The 21815-nt window shown below is 49.0% G+C and overlaps 1 protein-coding gene across 6 annotated transcripts in view; it reads left to right on the forward strand.

Annotated features, from left to right (window-relative positions):
• Nucleotides 1-21815, forward strand: part of tln2b (talin 2b) — a 77632-nt gene that overhangs the window by 8204 nt on the left and 47613 nt on the right. For 3 of the 6 annotated variants that reach the window (XM_035522466.1, XM_035522455.1, XM_035522465.1), the window contains exon 2: nucleotides 10487-10535. The gene's annotated coding sequence lies outside the window, so the exon portion shown is untranslated. The other 3 variants (XM_035522461.1, XM_035522460.1, XM_035522456.1) reach the window with 3 other exon arrangements.

Here is a 21815-nt window from a genome sequence, read left to right on the forward strand (position 1 = left end):
CACAAGAGTGCAAACGGACGCAACGGCTCTGAAGGAGAATTGGCGCAGGGCTCTCCCAGGGCCTGGCTATGGGGGGGGGCTGGGTAGTGTGGGGTCAGAGGCATGGGGGGAGGTGTGAGCCCCTGTTGGTAGCCTGGCCTCACAGAGTACAGGGTTAATGACGGTGCCGCCGAGAGCGCTTGCTGCACAAGCCATTGAGTGTGCAGTGGAGGAAGAACGGGAGGAAGTGAGCCTAGAGGATTTCTGTCTCCACCTCACGGCGCCGCATCGACTGTAGTCGTAACGCTGATGATTCTTAATCAGCATGCGGGGACTGGATTCAAGGGACGGGGCAGTAGTGGCTGTTGTGCGTCTCCCTGAGTGTTGCAAATGAGGCAGGAGCGACGGCGGTCTGCTCGTACGACACCTGGAGGGTCCGACCTCGGCTCGTCTTCGGCGCGTAACCCGACTGCTGGGTCTGGTGGCTGCACATCCCTCCTGTCATGGGGGAAATGGAAGAATGAGGCTGACGATGGACCTTGGCCCGGTGGGTCTCCAGTCTCCCTCCCTTCGTCCATCTCTCTCTCTCACACCCACACAGAGAACTGTGTAATGCGCAGAGAATGTGATTTTACCACAGTCATACAATTAGAAGGGGGCAAGCTGGGAGCGAGAGAGAGAGATGTGCATATTTGTGTAATGCCCTTGGCAGAAGGTCATTGTATAGGAAAGACTATGAATTATTGTAATCCGGGTATCACTATTTGCATAGAGTGCTTACTGCAACTGAAGAACATTTATTGATTAGTCTCACTTGTCTTTGGTCAGTTTTTTGGATGTGTGTGTGTGTGTGTGTGTGTGTGTGTGTGTGTGTGTGAGAGAGAGAGAGAGGGGGAGCTCAGGTTACTCTCTTCCACACGTTCATTCTTATGCCCTGACTAATTAGCAACACTATATGCAGCCATGTGGCTCTGTGCCTTCTGCTACGAGGAGCTAAAGGGAAGCTGGGTGAGGACTTGCATTTGATACCATTCTTATTTGTCCTATGCTCCAAGACTTCTTGATCCATAGCTGTGTGTGTGTGTGTATACTGGAGGAGCTTTCAGAAGGACTGTGTTGATTTGAGTTGCCTTTGAGCTGCAATTGTATCATCCACAATGGCTGAATATCGTTTTACAGGACATCCTATACCGGAGTCTTCTCTTTGGTCCATGTGTCCTCTCTGATGTCCCACAGGCTTTGGTGCTGCATTCTCTGACAACGAACAACAGAATCCACACAGTCGTCCGCATTACGTGAACTCAGGGCTATTTCGTATTTATATCTTGAAGGAGCCTTGATTCACCACCAGGCTAGTGTTGTTCTCTTGGAGGCGTGTGTGTGTGTGTGTGTGTGTGTGTGTGTGTGTGTGTGTGGCAGGCAGCAGCTGGAGGCGGTATTCATACGTTCATGTGACCTCAGGTAACTGGGCTTCAGGCAGGCATAACCCTGTTAACGTTCTGAGCAGCGAGGTCACCTTCTACCTTAACCCTCCCTGTTCTTTCTGATTCTTCTCTCAACAAACATGTTTTGAAGTGAAGGAGGTCTTAAAAGCAGAGCTCTGTGGATCAGCGAGCAGGTGTATGGGTTGTATGACAGAGCCTGAAGAGAGATGCGAGAGAGAGATATAGCCTGCTGTAAGTGGACGGTGACGCCTGTTGTTGTTGTTGTTGTTGTTTTGTCTCTGTAGCCAGCGCAAATATGGTATTACATTTTCCCCTCCGCTTCTGGCCTGGTGATCTCCTTAGCACTCTCTCGTTCTGTCCCCATTCTCTGGCATGTGCAGTGTCTATGGTGGCTAAGGCTGAGCGTTCTCCATGTATAGGGCGCACAGGCCTCGGAGAGCAGACAGCAGCCTTGTGTTGACGCTAGGAGATTGCGCACAGCTATGATTCACGAGGCTAACTGCGGCTATTAATAGCATTACTAAAGAAATGTGTGCGCTAGCCCACTCCATGCAGCCATAAGGACTACTGTATAGCTCAGGAAAGCATGTACACGGATCCTGTACGTAACTGGTGTGATATAGGGGAACCGGTGAGGCCCAGTGTATTAGACATGACCCATTTGTGAGAACGTTTCATAATTATGATGTGCATTTGTGTACAGTCTTTCCTGACCTCCACCCACGCAGTGGTGTAGGTTCTATTTCAGCCCTGCGGGGCAGCAGTGCTCCAACCAACCTAACACTTTATATGAGTAGTGTGAACAGGAATGATGGGGGGGGGGCATGTTCCCCTATCCTCCCCCATAACCATGCATATGCGTGTACTATTCCCATCATCACTTAACCCCTTCTGTTCCCTACTGGAACCGTGTGGAACTGCGAATTCCATAGGTGTGTACATCACACTCACCAGGATTGCGATATTGCTTCAATTTGGCCAGAGTTATTAAACACAGAAGACTTGGTTCCACTAGCTTCCTCAGTTCTGCTTACTCATCACCTCCCCGTATCCACGTCTGAGCTGCACCACACTGAACCGGACTGCCCAAGTCTTCTAGCGGTACATTTACAGTGCATGAACACTCTGTGCTCGTTATGTTCAAAGTTCGCTGGAAGCGTCATATAAGTTTAAACATTCGGCCTTCTTTTGCACTTTATCTGGACTGTCAGGAAGGTATTTGGTATGTGTTTCTCACAGCCTTAAATACCTTTCATCAGACCCAGTATCAAGAGTTCGGTTAAATAAAATAAATACCTTCTCCTCTCTCAAGCCTGACACATTCCTCTCTCAATGGGATCTCTGGTCATGTGATGCAGAGGGAATGCAGTATGTAAAGCCATATCTAATAAAGGCACCTGATTTAAAGGCCATGAAAAGATTGATTCGGTAAGACCAACTCAGATATGTGTTTTCAAAGTGAGAGTTCTTCGCAGAATGCAGAATTTGAACACATGCCCAGTTCACTAGACAGTGACAGACAAGGACATACTGTACTGTAGCGCGCGCACACCCACACCACAAAGAGTCGGGCATCATCACGCGCGCTCATGTCGCCTGACAAACGTGCAGATAACGTTAATGGTCAGCAAACGTCTTGGTCAAAATAATCACCGCGATATTTATTAGCGAAACCACGCCGTAGGGAACTATAAAAGACTTGGTACTATGGAGGCGTGCCCAGCAGATGCGCATGTTTACGCGGACGCGCTCAGATGAGTGATGACGTGGCCAAGCCTACCTCGCTCCCCAAACCCTGGTGCCCCCCCTGAACGGGAGTCCCACGCACAGGTTTCAGATGATGCAGCGCTAAGCCCTCCCGTCCTCCACCATCTGTTAGCGGTGCGGAGGGCCAGCTGCTGCCTCCGCCCACCTCCCACGATGGCCTCGTGTTCCACTGGAGGAGGGCTCAGCTCGGGGGGGGGGGCTCGCCCCGCCTTGCCCTCGTCGCTGGACGGGAGGGCGGCGCCGAAACCCGACCCGCTCTATGGAGGACGCTGCCTACTTGACGCCAACGCCGGCTGACGGAGGGCTCTCGCAGGCCCGCGCAAACTTTCACCCCTCCCGCGCTCGGCTCACCTCTTGGTCCACTCCTGCAATGGAATGTTGGCTAGGAAAAAAGAACCAAGAACCCCTGGACCGAAGGCGTGTTGAAAATCCGCGCTCTGCTCCGACAGTTTGGCTGGAGGGTGCCGGGTTAATTGGTAGGTCTCAGGCGTTTAGGGTGACCACTCACTCTGATATCAGTCCTGTAAAGTACTCCTCCTAGTCCCAGGTCTCAGGTCAGTGCTATGGCCATGGTTACTGATGTGGAGGTTTATGGTGAGCTGTGCCCAGAGAAACGCACACAGCATTTCAGCTTGGGTTGTTTCGATTTCTCCCTCAACTGGGAAAAAAAAATTAGAGACTGTTGCCATAAATTTCGGGGGAGGTCATATCGAGAGAACACCGCAGTGAACGAGTGCAGTATTTTGGGGGTGAGGGAGAGACGCACCTTGGGGCCAAGTGCTTGGTGGGGCAGGGGGGCTCTTCTCGTTGGCTGGTGGGTGCAGGAGCGGAAGGCCTGGTTGCGTTTCCCCTCCATTCCACTCTGCTCCCGGCACGACCGTGTCCGCTTGGTAATCCGAACTGGAGCTTTGGAACGCTTTGAGGGAGCGTTCCAGGCAATAAGAGGGTTTACTGCAGGGAGACGCGCTAATCTAGAGGGCTGGGTGCGGGCGCAAGCATGCCTGGCCATGTGTGGATGGACGGATCGGATTCCGTCCGTGGCTCTTAGCTAGTGAGCACTGGGACTAATAGAATTACAAAGCCCCCGCCCACTTACCCACCCAGCCGTGCCCCCCCCCCCCCCCCACGTATAACCAAACACATCTCACTAATCATTCTGAATGCGTTTTTCCGGGGGGTCGGAAAGGCTGTGTTTGCACCAAAGTGTCTGACTGAATGCCATACCAGTGTGCCCTATGGTTTAACTTTCCAGGGATTTTTCGTGGCCAGGATTACATGGCATCTTTCCAGAAGGTTCCTTCGTAACCCGCTGACCTGTGAGAGGGTCTGGCAGCAGCTGCTGCACAGATGTGCTGTGGGGGGGATGGGCTGCACCATCCACTAATGAAAGATTGATCAGCCGAAACCTGATAAACAGCAGACCTGCACGACATGCCTACAGATGTCCGAACTGTAATTGTGTAGCACTGGCTTTGAGGCCTTGTCCGGTGAATCTTTCAGGATGTTTGTAAGATGCTGTCCTGAAATATCTCAGTGGAGCACGTGCCACCCCGAACCTCAACTACTGTACTCGCTGTGCTGAGTTTGCCATTAGCACCGTTGGCTCTTTCTGCATATGCTTCCTGGTTCTCTTTTGTAGCTTTTCTGAACAATCATCAGTCTGTTGTTTAAGTGCATCACTGTGGTTATTGTGCATTAAATGACCGTATTGTGCATTTTGAAACCTCTTCTGCAGCGTCCGACGTGCAACCATCTGTCCTGCACTTTTTGTCAGTGATGTAATTTGTCTTGCACGAGCCCTTAGCAGGGAGACTGTGATGTGCATTTCACCATTTAGATAAACAGTGTAGCCAAACTGGTGGCCCAACTAGCGTTTGCCTTACACAACTCTGCTGTTTGTTATTAAAGGAAGGGGAGTCGTGTTGGCCCATCCATAAACAAGACTCACAGCTACATTTGTCGCACTCGTGCTAATCACGAATTACATAGACATGGCGCGGGGGCTGGGCTGGGGGGGTATTGGTTTCACTTCCTGCCTTTCTCTGTTGAACTCTGAATTCTTGGAAGAGGACTGGATGGAAGTGTCATATGGAAGAAGTAAAGATTAAAGAAATTTGTGTCCACAGGGAGCGAGAGGGTGTGCTCTGCCTCCCAAGCAGAGGTGCTAGTTCCAGAAGCCCCACCTCCCCTGCGCAGCTTGCGCTCCTCCTCCACAAACACACAGAGACGAGCTCATGTGATGCTTGGCCTTAAATAAGACTCCGCAGAACCACCTCGCTCTTTCAGGCCCGGTCGTAAGTGGCTCGTCTCTGCGTTGTGAGGTGCAGCAGCGCGATCCCTCCCCGACGTAGACGGAGTCTACTACAGGGAGAAAACCTGGGCAGCAGCGGCACACGCTGCCAACACACGGAGCCGGCTGCCTGCGGATTCCCAGCAAGGAATTTGAACAACCTCTGAATATTCTTTGCGCATTTCCACTGTAAAGCCGTGTTGCTTTTATGCCTGGCGCGGTGATCACCCGAACACATGAATAAGTCATGCTGTCTAGACACACAATTCAGATGGCTGCCTTCATTAAGCCTTCTGCTGAGTGTTTGTGTGTTTCCTCTTGGTGTGAAGAGTAATATTTGTGTGAAATGCTGAAGGCTGATTTTTAAATGCATGGCAGAGTTACACGCAGAGCTTTACTGGAATGACAAAGCTTCATTTTCGTAGCAAAAGGCCCATCCGACTGGTTCACCAAGGTGGTCATTGCAGATTAGAATTACAATCTGATTCCTTTGTGCCAGATTAAACCAGCACCCAGACCGTCAGTGGAGAGTCGAGGTTTACAGTGTGGTTTAGTCCAAGTCTCGACGTAGTCTGCCATGGAAAACATGTTGAACACTTTAAGCGTAGACTCCTTCACAAGACGCGGGTGTGTTTCTGAGATGAGCCCTACCCTGTTGCAGTGTAACTTTCTTCGGTGCAGAAAGTTACAGACTCGTTGTAAGCGAAGCCCTGGCGTAGTTCCCGGGAGGGTTTTGGTGTTGATGTGGCTCTTCCCTGCCACTCGGAGTCACCATTACACTCCCCTTCTGCAGCCTCGCGCTCGAGAAGTTGAACTCGTACATTTTGTCAGACGCGTCGCAACGGGCAGAACAGACAAGTGCGCATTTGAAGACCGAAATATTTGACGGAGCAGAGGGGGGTGGTGGGTTTTCGTTTTGTTTTAGATTTTTTTTCTTCTTCTTCCTTCATTCTTTTCTCGTGTTGCCATTAATTTGCACGTGTAACGACCTCGGCAGTGTTCCGGGGTCGTTATGAAGAGGCGGTCCGCGAGGGAGAGCGCGCGCCTTTGTGGTCCGTTAATCGCGGCACGTCGGCGTACGTGCGCGCTTTGCCACGACGAGAAGAGACCTCGGCTCTTTAATGAGGTGAATGGGAGAAGCGTGCCGCTCATTTGGCCCGTAGCTGAAGAGAAGCACTTAGCTGATTACTGTCTCCCCACTGCACGGTCAGCGTTCGTGAATTGTTGGCTAGCTGCAATGCCTCCCGGCACGCTAGGAGACGTTTAAGGCCGTGCATGGCGAAGAGTGAGTCACCGGTTCGTGGATAATGACAGCAAAGTTTCTCTCCTCTTCCTGTCTGGATTTTAGCCAAAAGAGCTCGTTTGTAATGCACCGTGTTCAGAATAATAAGCATATATGACGAGGCAATTAGGTTCTCGAGACAGGGTCGCGAGATGTGACTAAGCGGCAGAGGGGCTATTTGTAGTGACAAAGCTGTCCTCAGTATCACGTGGAGGTGGTGTGTTCATGCGCTCCTCAGAGCCCTATTTTGAATACTATAAACAAATGTTATAAAATGCATAAATTGTGATCCATAGCTAACTCATATTTTATGGACTGCATGCAGGCCAGCAATAGTTTTCCCCAGTGAAGGATCCATGGTTCAACCTCTGTGTAACTCTGCTCTGGGTCCTTGAGATGTTATGATGCTTATATATTCTGCTCCAAAACTATGGGATTTAGCCTAACTGGTGTTCCAGAGACCTGGGTCTTTCTAGAGGTGAGATTTTGTGATTGCATATTTTCTAAATGCTTTTATTAACTAAGCCTATTTTATGGAGTTTGTTAACAAATAAATAAAAATAATTTAAAAGGTAAAATGTAAAAAGAGTAATTAAATATTGGCAAGACCTGGATTGCTAAGCAGCCTGTGTGTAATCATAACAGGAAGGGCTCTGTCAGGCAGTTCACCGATGAGGTCTTTAGCTATTGTGTCTTACATTAATGCGCACATGTGGTCCTTATTCGGGCCAGAATAGATTTCAATGCAAATCTTTCCCCCAGACTTGTTGTACCATAATCTCTCTTGGATGTGTAGCAAGTATTTTTCACACACTCTGACATTTTACACTCATTCCTTTCACAAACGTTAAGACTGCTGGCAAAGTTCTATTCCTTGTACGTTTTCACTAGTCAAATAACTAACGCTTTTCACCGCGGACGGTCGGACACCGATCGCGTGCGACGCGCCTTCTCCAGAACCTCTGCAAAGCAGCGACACATAAAAATGATCTACGAGTTCAGGAAGTGCCCGCCGAGGGCCACCCGGAGCCGCTCGGTGGTGACAGCAGCATCACCCCTCTGCTCCTCGCGTTCAAAACGGCGGCGCCGCCCGTTTGGGGTCGAGAGCGCCACATCTTTCGTGACCGCCTGCGCACGAGGGCTCGTTCCAGAGCACAGAAGGATTCCTTCAGTGTCCGTCCAGGCTGACGTCGCCGGCCGGCCGCTGCCTTCACCGCGGTGTGTCCATCGCCGGGCCAGACAAAGTGTCGCTTTGATTCTCAGGGCTGCGAATTCTTAAAGTCTTGGGATCGACTCCGTGTTCCGCATCTGATGAACTTGATGGAGTGAAGCTTATGGTTCTGACTGATGACCTCCCTATGAATGCGGCCCAGCTGGTACAATGCCTCCTTCACCGCCGGTCCCGCCACATATAGAACGGCGTTAGAGGGACAGCTCGAGCAGATATGACTGCGCATATTGTACCGCTGTATGAATAATGCATGTGACTGATTCGTGTGTTTGATACATGTCCTCTGACACATGTTGCCTGAGTCTGTTGGACATATTTGGGTCGCTTTCCAAATGCAGATTTTCCATGAGGAATGTTGTCATTATTTCATTATTTGTAACCGAGGGAGTTCCAGCTATCTGTGTTCCAAGAGACATACAAGGAAATGTTCCGTAGTTCTAGACACTTGCGCTCTCGCTCTCTCTCTCTCTCTCTCTTTCCCCCCCCCCCCCACTCTAGAATGGACAGGCTGCAAAATGGCTCTCTAGTGGTCCCCAGGCTGCAGCAAAAATCATAAATCATTGCATACTTTTATGGATTCATTGTGCAAAGTGGATGCAACTCTGGAAAGTGCAGCCTGAGCAGGAAGCGATGGCACTGGCATATAGATGTTTTAGATACTGTGTATAAAAGAGCTCCTTAAGTGTGTTTTATGCAGGGCTGCCCTGTCAGCAAGCCATTACGTCTCAGTGCCCTCTTGTTCCCAGCTCAGACAGTGCAAAATGTTGCCATTCTAACTGTACCCCTCAATAGTTTCCAGAACACTGAGAATCCAGGCAATTTCTGTAGGGCATATTTAAGGCAAGCAGCCTTTATATCAGTTGTGGAGATGGCTAACAAGGAGCTGAACTGTGTAGATGCCAGATGTGTAGGAGTTAATAATGAGTTATTAATAATTAGGAGTTGCTAATGATGTTCATGACCCCTTGCGCCCCCGAGTTGAACAGCGCACTTTCTTTCTGCCCTTTGGTTTTTTGCTCTCTGGTATTAAGAGTTGATTCACTAAATCAATGTTTACAATTCCATCAGCAGAACAGCGTTGGGATAACCGGCATCGGGCTAGCGGGTGTCAGTAGAACGACGTCTGGCTAGCGGGCATTGGTAGGCCCTTGCGCTTGCTAAGAGGCAGGGACTTGGCAGAGGGGGCTCTGTTTGTTTGTTTGTTTGTTTGTTCTTTTCCTGTGAGTTTTCTTCATAGTGTGGCCAGCAAGATTAGGTCACACACTGACTGCATTACGTTTCACAAGCACCCGTGCAGAAGTGCACCACCAACACACTGCGTTTTGCAGCATGCTGAGGAGGTCTGGCGTGTGCCTTGTTTTTCAACTTTTGGTTTCTTTCTGTGTTTTAGAATACTTGTAAATAGTCTCAGCCTGCTTACATAAACAGCATGTACCCTTCTCCGGTGCTCTCTGCCCCGTGTCAGGGCCTGCCCTCAGCTTGGTCTGCACCGCACTGCTCTGCTCTAAACAAGTTTGTACATAAATGCATATCTGCTCGAGATGTGCAACTCTGGCATGTTGTGCTAGGCTGAGTTATGTCATTTATTTACTCTAGCTGCTGCCTGACTCTTGCTGCATCCAGACTCCTCTCTCTGCGCCTTTTTAGTTGTTGATCTGAGAACAACTTTGGGATTTCTCACTTGATGGTTAAGTTTTGGAGAATCTGGCTCTGGAGCAGGAGGAACGTGCGTGTGCGGAATCGAAGGACTCGGTGTCTGGGTCTGTGTTTTGAGCTGGGTATTGGCCAGGCTCTAAGCTCATTACAGTAATCGGGTTAAAAGGATGGAGTTTGGGAACCGCGAGGCCTCGGGCTCTTTACCTCTGGCTACTCGTATTACTGAGCGTCTCCTGCCGAGCGCCTACCCGCTGAGCCTCATCATCACCCAAACTTTCGGCACTCCTCCTCCGCCTCTCACCAGGCTCCATCCTACAGCCTTAAATGCTGCCTAGCCTCCCAGAGCTCTTCCCCAGTGCCTCCATCCAACCCACTCCCAACCCCTCCACCCTCCCTCCATCCTTTCTCAAACCTCTCCGCCCTCCCTCCGGACTCTCTCCGAACACTACAACCTTTCCTCGGCCCCTGCCCGGGCTCTCTCTAAACGGTCCTCCGTTTGTTGCTGGCTTAGGTGACCCCAGAAATCTTTGAAGGCTTCTTGCACCTTAAAAAGGTCAAAAAAAGAACGGATCACAATCCAAGAGGTTTACAGAATCGAATAAACAAAGCAGGACTGCAGAAGCAACAGAACCATGGCAGTCTAATTAATCAGTAGGTTATGGCCGAGCAGTATGTGTGTTCAGCTTGTGTGGGTCTGGAAGGGCTCTTTCACATGCAGCCTGTCGAGTGCTATTAGCAGAGAGTGCCCTGTTCAGAAACAGCGATTCAGCAGGAATCTGGTATCAGCTCCACAGATTGGCTTCCTGTTTCTAACCAGCGTTCTGTTTTATTTTCAGCTGCGGAGAGCCGCTGAGATCCCTTGCCATTGTATGCCAGAAGAATAAGGTAAGACCCGTTTCAAGGCTGCTCTTTAGAGTGACGTGTAACGCGCGCGTGTCCGTCAATTGCAGGTCGCGTACGTGATGCGCCCTTACAAGAAAGTAAAAAGCACAGTCAGAATTTTCTTTTCTTTGGATAAAAGTTTTTTTTGTTTAACCAGATGCCCCGTTGGTCCATCAGTTGTGCGGTCTAAGTGCCAGGTGTTCTCGGTCAAAGGGGTCGTAGTCTTTGTGCTGATTAGTGTTAAATGTCACAGTCTGTGAGCACCGACTCTTTCTGGCCTGGTAATGAAATTCTGGGCTCTTTTGTGGCCCCTAGCGGGGGCCCTGCACTCTGAATACCTCTGCCCCACTCAGAAAGAGGCCTTATGCTCCGCGACTGGAGCCAGCCAAAAGCCACCGGCCCTGGGAAAGGCCCAAACGCCGGTTGCCATGGCAACTTGCGGATGTGGAGCATGAAATGGTACTGCCTGCGAGTCGCTAACAAAGCGTGGCAGCATCCTCCCCTCTCCTATACCGGGACTCTAATCCTCCAAGCTCGCACTCTCTCTCTCTCCTGCCATCAGAAGTACTCTTTGCTCCGTCTCTCTGCAGTGCAGAAGTGGCCCTTGCCAACGCCGGACCCCCTGCTCCGACCTGCCCGGGCGCTGAGGCCGGGCTTTCAGAGGCTGGCCCAGAGCCGCCGGACCTTCAGTCCGTCTTGGCTGTGGTCACTTTCAGGCAGGGAAACTGTAAATGCACTCCAGTTGTTCAATACTCCGGGCGCTTGCGAGCCATGCCACTGTCAGACAGCTCTCTGGTGCAGCGCGTAGTGGTGTGCAGCATGGCGGCACGCCCCTGCTGGACTGATATAAGGGAGGTCTTTGCGGAACATCTCTTGAAGACGTGTAGGGTCTGGAGCAGCAGGGCTTCACGGTATATTGTTCGTTAATCAGCATGGCAACAATGGCATATAATGTGGTTAAATTGGAGAAGGCTGCTACATGCAAATGAGCCCTCGCACAAATCTCACGTTTTTGTTTTGTATGTTTTGGAGCTCTGTGAGCAACCTGAGCACTCACTCCTTCCAGTGTTCACATGTTCGGAGGGCTTTGATGAATCAAGCTTTCACCTAATGCAACAAACACAAATGAATTTAAAATGATTTAAAAGCAGTTAAAATGATGTAGGCCAGTCATTAACCATGTCACATTAGAGGTTCACCAATGAGTTTTAAAATATTGCAAAAAATATCACAACGTATAGTAATGCAATGTATGGTCCGTTTTTGGCTGTAACATGCATACCGTGGAAGCAGTGCAGAAGCCGGGCAGCCTGGAATTTCTCTGTCGGTTTTCAGAGCTATTGTAATTGTATGTGGTCTGACTGTATCCTATGCCTTCCGGAAAGCTCTGTGAACGGAATAACGTGTTGCCGCTGTTTTCACCTTTTCCAGCCAATTTAGACGGTTGACTTCTCCAGCAGTGCTCAGCTCGGGCTGCGGAAGAAAATCCCCCACCCACAAACACACACACACACACGCACTAAACACCTAAGCTATGTGTTTATAAATGCCTCCATTTAACAATGGATCTGTTCAGTTAGCCTTGGACTCTCGCCATTGGTGCATCTTCTGTCTGGGTGTAGATGTTGACCAGTTATCTAGAGTGGGAACAAACACTTAGAGCGGAGCAGGACCGATTGAGCGTGTGTTTGGAGGAGTCGTGCATGAGCGCTCTGTTTCCTTTGGGTTGTGTTTGGTTACCTGGGCTCCCTTTCCCCAGATAACCAAACCAGCAGGGCAGAGTTTCGCTTTGGTTGCGGGCCAAGCGCGTGTGTGTGTGTGTGTGTGTGTGTGTGTGTGTGTGTGTGTGTGTAACGGGTCCACGAGGGTAATGGCCTTTGGCGTGGAGAGCAGCAGACACGTAGGCAGGGCTGTGTACTGCAGCAGGAATGAAGAGGGCTGGCTGGACTCCAAAACACAACCTGCTCCAGTGGAACTGGGAGTGAACATCAATGCTCCTTCCTCTGGAACTCAACCGCAGTCAACTCTGACCCCTACGCCATACGCCAGCTCTGCCTGTGTTACTGGCACATTACAGACGGAACGTGTACAGATTAAAAGGGATTATATCGTCTACATAGGAGGTGCACGAGAGAAATGTTGCATGGTTATCGCAGTAGTGCAAGGAAACATCCAGGTAGTGTAGTGGCAGTCTGAGGCTGAGAGTTTTCGGAAATGGTGCTCTCTCGTGGTCTGTAACCTGCCCCCTGCTCTTTGTGTTGGCTGCCTCGGTGGGAGAGCCAAGACGTGATGACAGCCCACTTTCACTAGCAGCCTTCCTTAATTTTTCCCACCCGATCGGGAACAATCTGACACGGTTCGCCCAGTCACACGGCCTGCACACTGGCCGCACCACGGGGCGGGCGCTCTCGGCGGAAGGAGATGAGACTGGCCGTGTTCTTGCTTGCTTGTGCTTCCAGAGGAGAATGCTGGGATTCACTGGGCCTTAACTGGGACGGCGTTAAGCACGAAGTCCAAAGTAACACACAGTCCAGATGGGACCGTATCAACTCTAAGGGTCTCTCAGCCTGTAGGCTTTGCCGCGTAGGTGACCTGTAGAGGACAGTTCCTCCACAGATGCCTGCTCATCTCCTCTGTGGATGTTCAGGTCTGGGTTTCCAGCGCATTGCTACCGAGCGACGAAGGCCTGCCTGGCGGCGGTTTGCAGCTTGTCCTGCCCCATCACACCCCCTCTTCCTCCGAGTGGGAAGCCCGATTGCAGCTCCCTGTTGCAACACGTGGGTTAGACGCTCCCCCGGAAACCCGGCCAGAGATACCGTGCCGACTCGGCCATCGTGAACGCTTACGCTGCTGTTCTAAACACTTTCCCCACTGACTGCGGTTCTCACTTGGTCTTATTTCCATTTCAAACAGTCGTGAGATGGGGGGGGAGACGAAGCTGCATCCAGAGTTTTCTTGAGGCTGTGTGAAAATGATCCTCTGTTTCTCCAGCAGAAATAGCACGTTGCATATGCAGGAATATATGAGCTGTCAGAGCAGACTGGCAGCGTGAGCAGCCTTTTAATTCCATCCGACAGGCGTTCCGGATGTGGCCTGCTCTCGCATCCGAGGCCTCCGTGACGAACTCCCTCCCTCCCCGCGAAGCCGTCACCTTCCTCTCTCACCGTCCCGGCTGTTTTGCGCTCCTGGCCCCAAAGCGGAAGGGCCCGAGCTGCTGCTCCGTGGGCCAGCCTGGGCTCTCCGGGGCCCCTCACGGCCCTCTTTCCTGGGCCTCTCGCTGAGTTGTCCTGCCCACACGGTCTCGGCTGGGTGATTTGCAGTCATCACTGCCTCACGGCGCTGCTCATAAATGGCTAGCACTTGGAGGGTGTTTGGTATTAACGGTACACGAGCAGGACAGACAGCAGAGGAGGAGCTGGGATCAGTCGTGATGCATTCATCACCAGCCTCGTCCCCTGCACAAGGTGGCATTTGGACTGATCTCAGATGTGTTTTGTTGGCTGTGGGTCATTACGCTGAACTTTGTCAAACTGCATTGGAGGTGTGTGCATGCTGCTCCCTACCCACGTCCTAGACCTACGTTTAGAGAACAGCACTGTCCAGACCATGAGCGTGCAGTGGTCAGGGTCTGGAATATGCCGTCTGTGTGGATATATGGTGTGTCTGAGAATGGGAGAGAAGGAAAAGTAACATTTTACTTCGTTTGTGAAATATGCATTCACACTCGCTACTGGGCAGATCTGTTTCTCTTGCGTATTCACCATTCCCAGTGATTTGTTGCTGATGGCTCTGGGGCATTCTACATTTTGTACCTGCAAAGCACATGAATTTAAGTCTATTAATGACACTAAAGAATTGTATTTTTTTGGCATTTAGTGGAAACCTTGGCCTTAGCTCATCTGAATCTAAACACCACCTAACGGTGATTTCTAGCACCAGATCCTTATCATTTAATACCTGCGGAAGAGAAATTGGTACGTTTCTACAAAACGTAATCTACGAAAGGGTGGATGCTCTGTGCTTAAAGATTCTAAACAAAGGAGTGGCATTGGTGGTGGTGGTGGTGGTGGTGGTGGTGCTGGTGGTGGTGGTGGTACTAGAAGGAACCAGTCATGTAGCTTTCAGATGCCAGAACCACTTTAGTCACTCCACAGTTACAGACCTCCATTCAGTCCACTATTAGTCATGCCAGCTCAGCAGGACATGGAATCTTAATCAGATTGGAGATCATCATCTCCCTACACGCCCTAATGTGTCCTGCCCATTAGAAATAATAATTTTTTAATAACCTTTATTTTAAACCTATTGTTCAATCCTTATACATGTTAGACTCTTCACATTGTCTTCAATTCCTTTTCTGCAAATCCTTGAACGCCTGAAGGAATAAAAGCCACCTGTCAACTCCGTACTTTATTGGACATTTAAAAGTTTATACACAGTGATCCCAAGAAAGATGGTTTGGGAGCTTTACTGTATTTTCTTGATGTAAGACCTGAGAAGAACCAACATTCATTGAACCGTAGGTGTCCGATATTGCAATAACCCTAAATTCAATGTTTAATTCCAAGCAACACTCAGAGTCACAGCTAAAGATGTTGGTATGAGTGCTAAAATTGGAACATTCTGACTATTTTGTTTGGAGTTGTTTTTTCTGCTACAGGCACATTTGAAGAGCTCCAACTATTAATTTTTTTCCCTATTCACTGTACAGTGGCAATAAAATATGTGACGCACCCTTTTTATTACCACTGTACAGTGAGATTTAACCTGAATTACATAGTTACATGGAAGGGAGAATGAAGGAAGGGACTCCTAAGTAAGTCACAGGTGAAGCCTGTGCTTGCCTTTTACCTGAGAATGGATGCACTGTAAACCGTTTACTGCAAAGGGAACCAGAATTCCCCTGGTTCCCGCTTATCATCTAACAAATAAAACAATGACTAATAAACTTTAAAAGCCATCAGGATCCCCTTTTAAGGTGCCTTCACTAATCTACAAGCAAGTTAAAAGCATCAAAGGCATGCGCGAGTGAGAGATTATCAGACAACCGTGCTACTTTACCCCGAGACCACTTTAGATCTACTACGTGTACATTTATTAAAACGGCCACTAAAATAACTAGTGCAGAAAGACCAATCATCGCCCACTCCTCCTCACTCCTCCTCCTAGTGTCGAGGCCTTTTATTGCTATTGGGCATCACCTTACTCGCCTGTCTGTTTGCACTGCTAGTTGTTGCTATGGCCTCAGAGAAGTTAAGGAACTCAAAGAACTGATCTACCCTCATGGAACCTCTAAGTTGGATGATTGGCCGCAACAGTTCTCAGGAATAACAACATTGATCTCAGTCTCAAAGTGGTGCGTCAGTCTCAAAGAGGTGTGTGTGTGTGTGTGTGTGTGTGTGTGTGTGTGTGTGTGTGTGTGTGTGAATTAAATCCTGTCCCAACTGTACACTCTCTAGGAACATCTTGCTGGTACCGGGATGCACCCCCTTTTGCCTTCAGAACTTCCTTTATTATTCCAGGCATAGATTCAATAAGGTGCTTTGGGTCCATGTTGACATGATGGTATCTCACAGATGTTGCAGATTTGTCAGCTGCACATCCAAGATGTGACTCTCCCGTTCCACCACATCCCAGAGGTGCTCTGCTGCATTAGTATTTGGTGATTGTGGAGGCCATTTGAGTGCAGTGAGCTCATTGTCATGTTCAAGAAACCAGTTTGAGATGATCTGAGCTTTGTGACATGCCGTGTTCTCCTGCTGGAAGTAGCCGTCAGAAGATGGGCACACTGTGGTCATAAAGGGATGGACATGGTAAGCAACAGTCCTCAGGTAGACAGGGGCATTTATACAATGCTCAAATGGAATGATGGGGCCCAAACTGTGCCAAGAAAATCTTTCCACCATTACACTACTAGCACCAGCCTGAATTACTGATATAAGGCAGGATGGATCCAAGCTTTCATGTTGTTTATGCCAAATTCTGACCCGAACATCCAAATGTCACAGCAGAAATCGAGACTCCTCAGACCAGGCAACGTTTTTCCAATCTTGCATTGTCCAATTTCGGTGAGCCTGTGTAAATTGGAGTGGCATCAGGAGGGTGGTCTTCTGCTGCTACAGACCGTCTGCTTCACGGTTCCACATGTGGCATGTTCAGCCTGCATGCGATTTGGCTGGGTTGGATATTTTCATTAGCAAGCAGTTGAATAGCCGTATTTAAAAATGTTTAAAAAATTTTCTCCTCTCCTTATTGCCCAGTAGCAATTATGCTGATCTCCGATAGGTCACCAGAATTTAAGATGGTGCACCTGAGGAGACAGAAACAGAAATGTCCAACAAACCAAACAGTGCAAAAACATTTAGTTTTAGATTTTCCTGATTTAAATTTTTTTCTAAACTACAAAATATTGCATGTACTTTTAAAAAAAAAACAAGGAAAAAAACGTATTTTTTACTGAAAAACTCAACACAGGCTTAAACACCGAATAATCCAGTCAGGATCAGAGACATATCCCAAACAAATGTACTAAATGACCAATGTATACATTTTTTACAGTTTTATCTCCCGCAAATTCTTAACATGCAATAAACAAACATTGTTTCCCATAGTTCATAGTACTTCATAGTTAACCATACTCCAGCACATGCTTTATAGTGCTTTATATGGTGATGCAGTATTGTAGAAACACCTTTCTGCTACAAAATCTCCCTGCATAATAACTAATGTGCCTGTGATGTCTTCACGGGCTCCTTGCATTCACCTGAAGAGGAGTTGTTTGTCTCTGGGGCTTCTGCTCAAGCATCTTCCGTTTCTAAGATGAAAACGATTCTTCTCGGGATTGAGAACTGGCGAATAATATTTTGAATATAATTTTTGTGTGTGTGAGTGAGCGCATGGTAAACAGCTCCTTGGATGTCATGTGCACAGTGGAAGTCGACAGTATAGATAGTGTGGCAGTCGTATGCTGTCTATGCCTAGTGGAAAGAAATGGCTCACATCACACTACAGAATTCTGGCAGGAGTCCTGTTTTGGATAGGACGGTGTTGCCGTGGTGAAGCCCAAACCCCTGGCTGAGTTACAGCAGCACAGATGGGTGTGTCCATCCCCATCACCCTTGAGCTCTACCCGCCCTCGTCCGCGCACATGTATTCTACCGGGTCAGTGTTGAGTCTTGACCAGTGCTACACCATTAAGACATGCTTGCTCCTACATATGAGCATCACCTCTTTTCCACACATTTGGAGTTTCTCCCAAATGGGTCTTGAAATGTTTACTTCATGCGAATTCAGTATCTTCTCAGCACATGATGGTGGATATGGCGATTGGCCACATGCTGGGGCCAATCGGCCGCCAGTATCTCTTATCTGATTAGAACCAATCCTGTGCGTTTGCTCCTTTCCCGCGCCTTCGTCCCTCTGCGCTCACCCTCGGTGCTCTTCATTCTTCTGCCGTTTTCTCGTTTTCCTGAACTGGCGTGCGACTTCACGTCCTCCAGACGGCGAGGAGAACTGGGTGGATTATTGTGCTGATCTGTGGTCGTGTGTTTCAGATGTTTCTTCATTGGCACAAATGAGTTTTGATTTGTGACTCAAATGTGTTTAGAAATGAGCCACACATGTGACAACTGTGCTGGTTCACAATTGTGTGGTGTTTTTACAAAACATATTACCACCTGAATTCCATATTGTGTTGAAATCATGGGATTATAGCTGTGAAGACTCATGGCCTATGATTCTGGGATTTTAAAACAAGTGACTTATGTATTGGTGTGTTAAGTCACATCGTGTATCCACACATGACGACGTAATGAATTAACAGCAGGTTGGACCAAAGCCACAGACACTGATGCACTGATCAGCCACAACATCCAAACCACTGACAGGCGATGTACATTGACGATTTTGTCGAGTGGTGGGGCGTGTTGGGCGGTGAAGGCAGTTTTTGAAGTTGGTGAGTTGGAATCAGAAAAAAGAGAGCAAACATAAGATTTTGAGCAACACTGATGAGGGCCATGTTGTGATGGTAGATGGCTGAGTCAGAGCAGCTAACTGGAGAACCAGTGAGAAGGTGTCTGAGGCTCACTGGTATGTGTGAGGGTCAAGGCTGCCCCTCTGATGTATAAACCCACAGTGCATTGCAGCTGGCTGCAAATGGGGCTGCATGGACCAATCAGAGTGCCCGTGCTGACCCCTGTCCACACCCAAAAGTGCCTACGACGGACACATGAGCGTCAGAAGTGGGCCGCGCAGAAGACGGTGGCCTTCTGGGATGAGTCACGTTTTCCTCTGCATCATGTGGGTGGCTGGGTGTATCTGGCTTCCCTCGGAAAGAAGGCATTCATTGAGACGTTACTTTGACATGCACCATCTACCTCAACGTTGTTGCGGACCAAGTGCACCCCTTCGTGGCAGTGATGCTCCGTAATGGCAGTGACCTCTTTTGGCAGGGTAACGTGCCCTGCCACACTACGGAAATTGTTCAATCCGTGGAACATCTTCAGAGGTCTCGTGGAGACCAGACCTCGATGGCACAGAGCTGTTCTGGCTGCATGAGGGGGACCCAAGCAATATTAGGCCGGCGGTTTTAACGCTACGGTGGCTCGCTGTAACCTGGAGTTGTCTAATGCCATGGACTGCTCTTTCACACTCCTCTCGTCCGTGGAAACGTTCAGCACTATGTTTTGCACCTGTTGGACCAGCAGGACTTTTGGGCCCACTTTATTTTTGAAAAATCTGTGAAGAATTAGGAATGTGTTTGAAATGGATGGCAACACTACCCATCCTGTGCCAGTTATATACACTTTTGTTGACTCACACGAGTACTAAGTCTTAATGGGAATAATGTGTACCTGTTTTGTTTCATAATGATACATTAAAAATTATAGTATTACTTGCTTCTAGCTTTTATCATTTTTTAGCTTTATCAATACCTGTCCATTTGTTTGAATAAATAATGACTGCATATATGTATACTTTATGTGTATTATTTTCAGTGTTTAGAGTTGTGACAGAACAACATGATATGGCTGATGGTCAGTAAAACTGAACGGTGCGCGTGTGCGTATGTTTAATTTCTGGTGTTTTGAATTTTTGGTACAGTTCTGGTATACTTTTGGTCGTCCATATGCTGCATGTCCCTCTGTTTAAGGTTACTGACAGTTGTCAGGTCTACCCTGAGCTAGCGCTAGATCCGCAGTCCTGCTGTAGTTCATTCAGTGTGGTGGAGCATGCACCAGGCAGGGCTCTAAGGCCATGACTGAATCTTCTCTTGGGGGTGGTGTTAGGCAAGCTGCTACAACAGGGCAGTGCTTCTGTCTGATGTCATTACATTCATCCAAGTGTCGTGTGACCCCCAACCCCCCCCACGTCCTCCTCAGTGACGGTGCAGTGAGCAGCCTGCAGACGTGCAGGTTTAGGAACCGGGGGTGTGGTTGACTGATGCTGCCAGCCGTCTGCGTGTGTGGTTGCGTAAGCATGTGTAATAGGGAAGAGCCATGTACAGGACTTGGAGGAGTGAGCTCCCACAAGCTTTACTGGAGCTCCTCCCATCCTGGGCCCACACCAAGCCAGGGGCTGCACACACTCCGTGGCCATGACGGCCCTTCCTGGGTGTGTGTGTGTGTGTGAGTGTGTGACTGAGTATATGCAGCTGTCAGGGTGAAGCTGTGTTCTTCCGTTCCACTCCCCCACACACTTGCGCTTGCTTGCTCTCTCTCTCGCGCTCTCTCTCTCTCTCTCTCTCTCTCCACCCCCCCGTAATGGTTCTATGGCTGAGGAGAAAGATAAGAACAGATTTGGAATGTGTCCTATGCTCGCTGGTCTTTGTAGCAGGTCTTGATGAATGCCGTTACGGGTCTCTGCTCTCCCCCTTCCGCTAACATTTCAGAGCAACTTTCATATTCACAACCTCCGACTAATTAGCCAACTCGCTTTAAAAAAGAGGACAATTAAACAGGGCACCCTGAATTTGGGTGAAAAAAATGTGTGTGAGAGAAGGAGTGCTGGGATTGTGTGTGTGTGTGTGTGTGTGTGTGTGTGTGTGTGAGAGAGAGGGGGAGAGAGTGAAAATAAACATCTGCATTTGGGTGTGTGTTTGTTTCCCAGCCCAGCTACTAGTCAGGCATGTGACAGATTCCTGTCTCTTTCTCATTAGCTAGGTCATTACACTAAAGTCTTTTAAACTGATTAGAAAGAATCGCTATAAATCTCCCCGTCTCCTTTAAAGGCTCTCGAACCCACAGGAAGCATTTGCCCTCGGACTTCTGCTGTGTACGCAAACGTTGGCAGCAATCACTTAAACTACGTGTGATTTTGAAAGCACACTGATTTTTGGTAATGCTACCAGCCTCAAAGGTGCCAGCTGCCATATGGCCATGTGAGAGTGCGAGTGCAGAGGGGAGGCAAGCGTGGTAGTGCTGGAGGACGTTCTACTTTTGTGGAGTATTTTTAGCGTAAAAGGAGCAGCTTTTTTTTTTTTTTTTCCCCTCTTTCCCTGAGACAAGGGCAGGATTTATCATTTCTGTCAGCCAGCCAGGCACGATACTAGAGAGACCCAGTACAATGCGCAGTGTTATCAGAGACGCCTCAGAAGAGTACCTCTCTGTTTCTTCCTACATCTTCCTTGCTCCGTTTTTCCTCGTTCTGAGGAAAAGAGATTTAGTTTCATGCGCTCAGATTTTTTGGAGGTGGGTGTGTGTGTGTGAGACCCACATGCTGGAAGATGGAGTCTCCCGTCGGCTCCGGGTCCCGTCGCAGTCCGGAGCAGCACCAGCCTGAGTCTCCTGGGGCTCCTCCAGCGTCCTCTATGATCTTAAGCGCAGTGTCACCGCATGGCCTCTGGGGTGCAGGAAGGACCAGAGAGGAGGGGGAGGGTTCAAATCATGTCACCTCCCACTGGTCAGGGGAGAGCGCTTCATTACACCTACTGGAAGTCTTTTTGGTTACGTCTAGCGTTTAAATTGTGGGAGCAAACTCGAGATGACTCGTACATCCGGTTTGGGATTCTGACGACAATAAACGTTCGGACCGTTTAAGCACGCTTTGAGGGAAGCGTTAAAGCGGCACGGTTTTTATCGTTTTCATTAACGTCCACTCTCTTTAGTAATCACAAACCGCGTAATGTACTTATTCTGTTGTGTTTTGTTGTCAGGGAAACACTGGTGACCTCTAACCCCAGTTCCAGGCGCACATTAGTGCGTGCGTGTTATTTATTTTAGACATCACATGCTACAGCAGAAATAATGTGCTTTTCTCCGGGAGCAAAACGGGTTTCCAGGGCCC

This window comes from Electrophorus electricus, chromosome 2 (assembly GCF_013358815.1).
Source record: "Electrophorus electricus isolate fEleEle1 chromosome 2, fEleEle1.pri, whole genome shotgun sequence".
NCBI lineage: Eukaryota > Metazoa > Chordata > Actinopteri > Gymnotiformes > Gymnotidae > Electrophorus > Electrophorus electricus.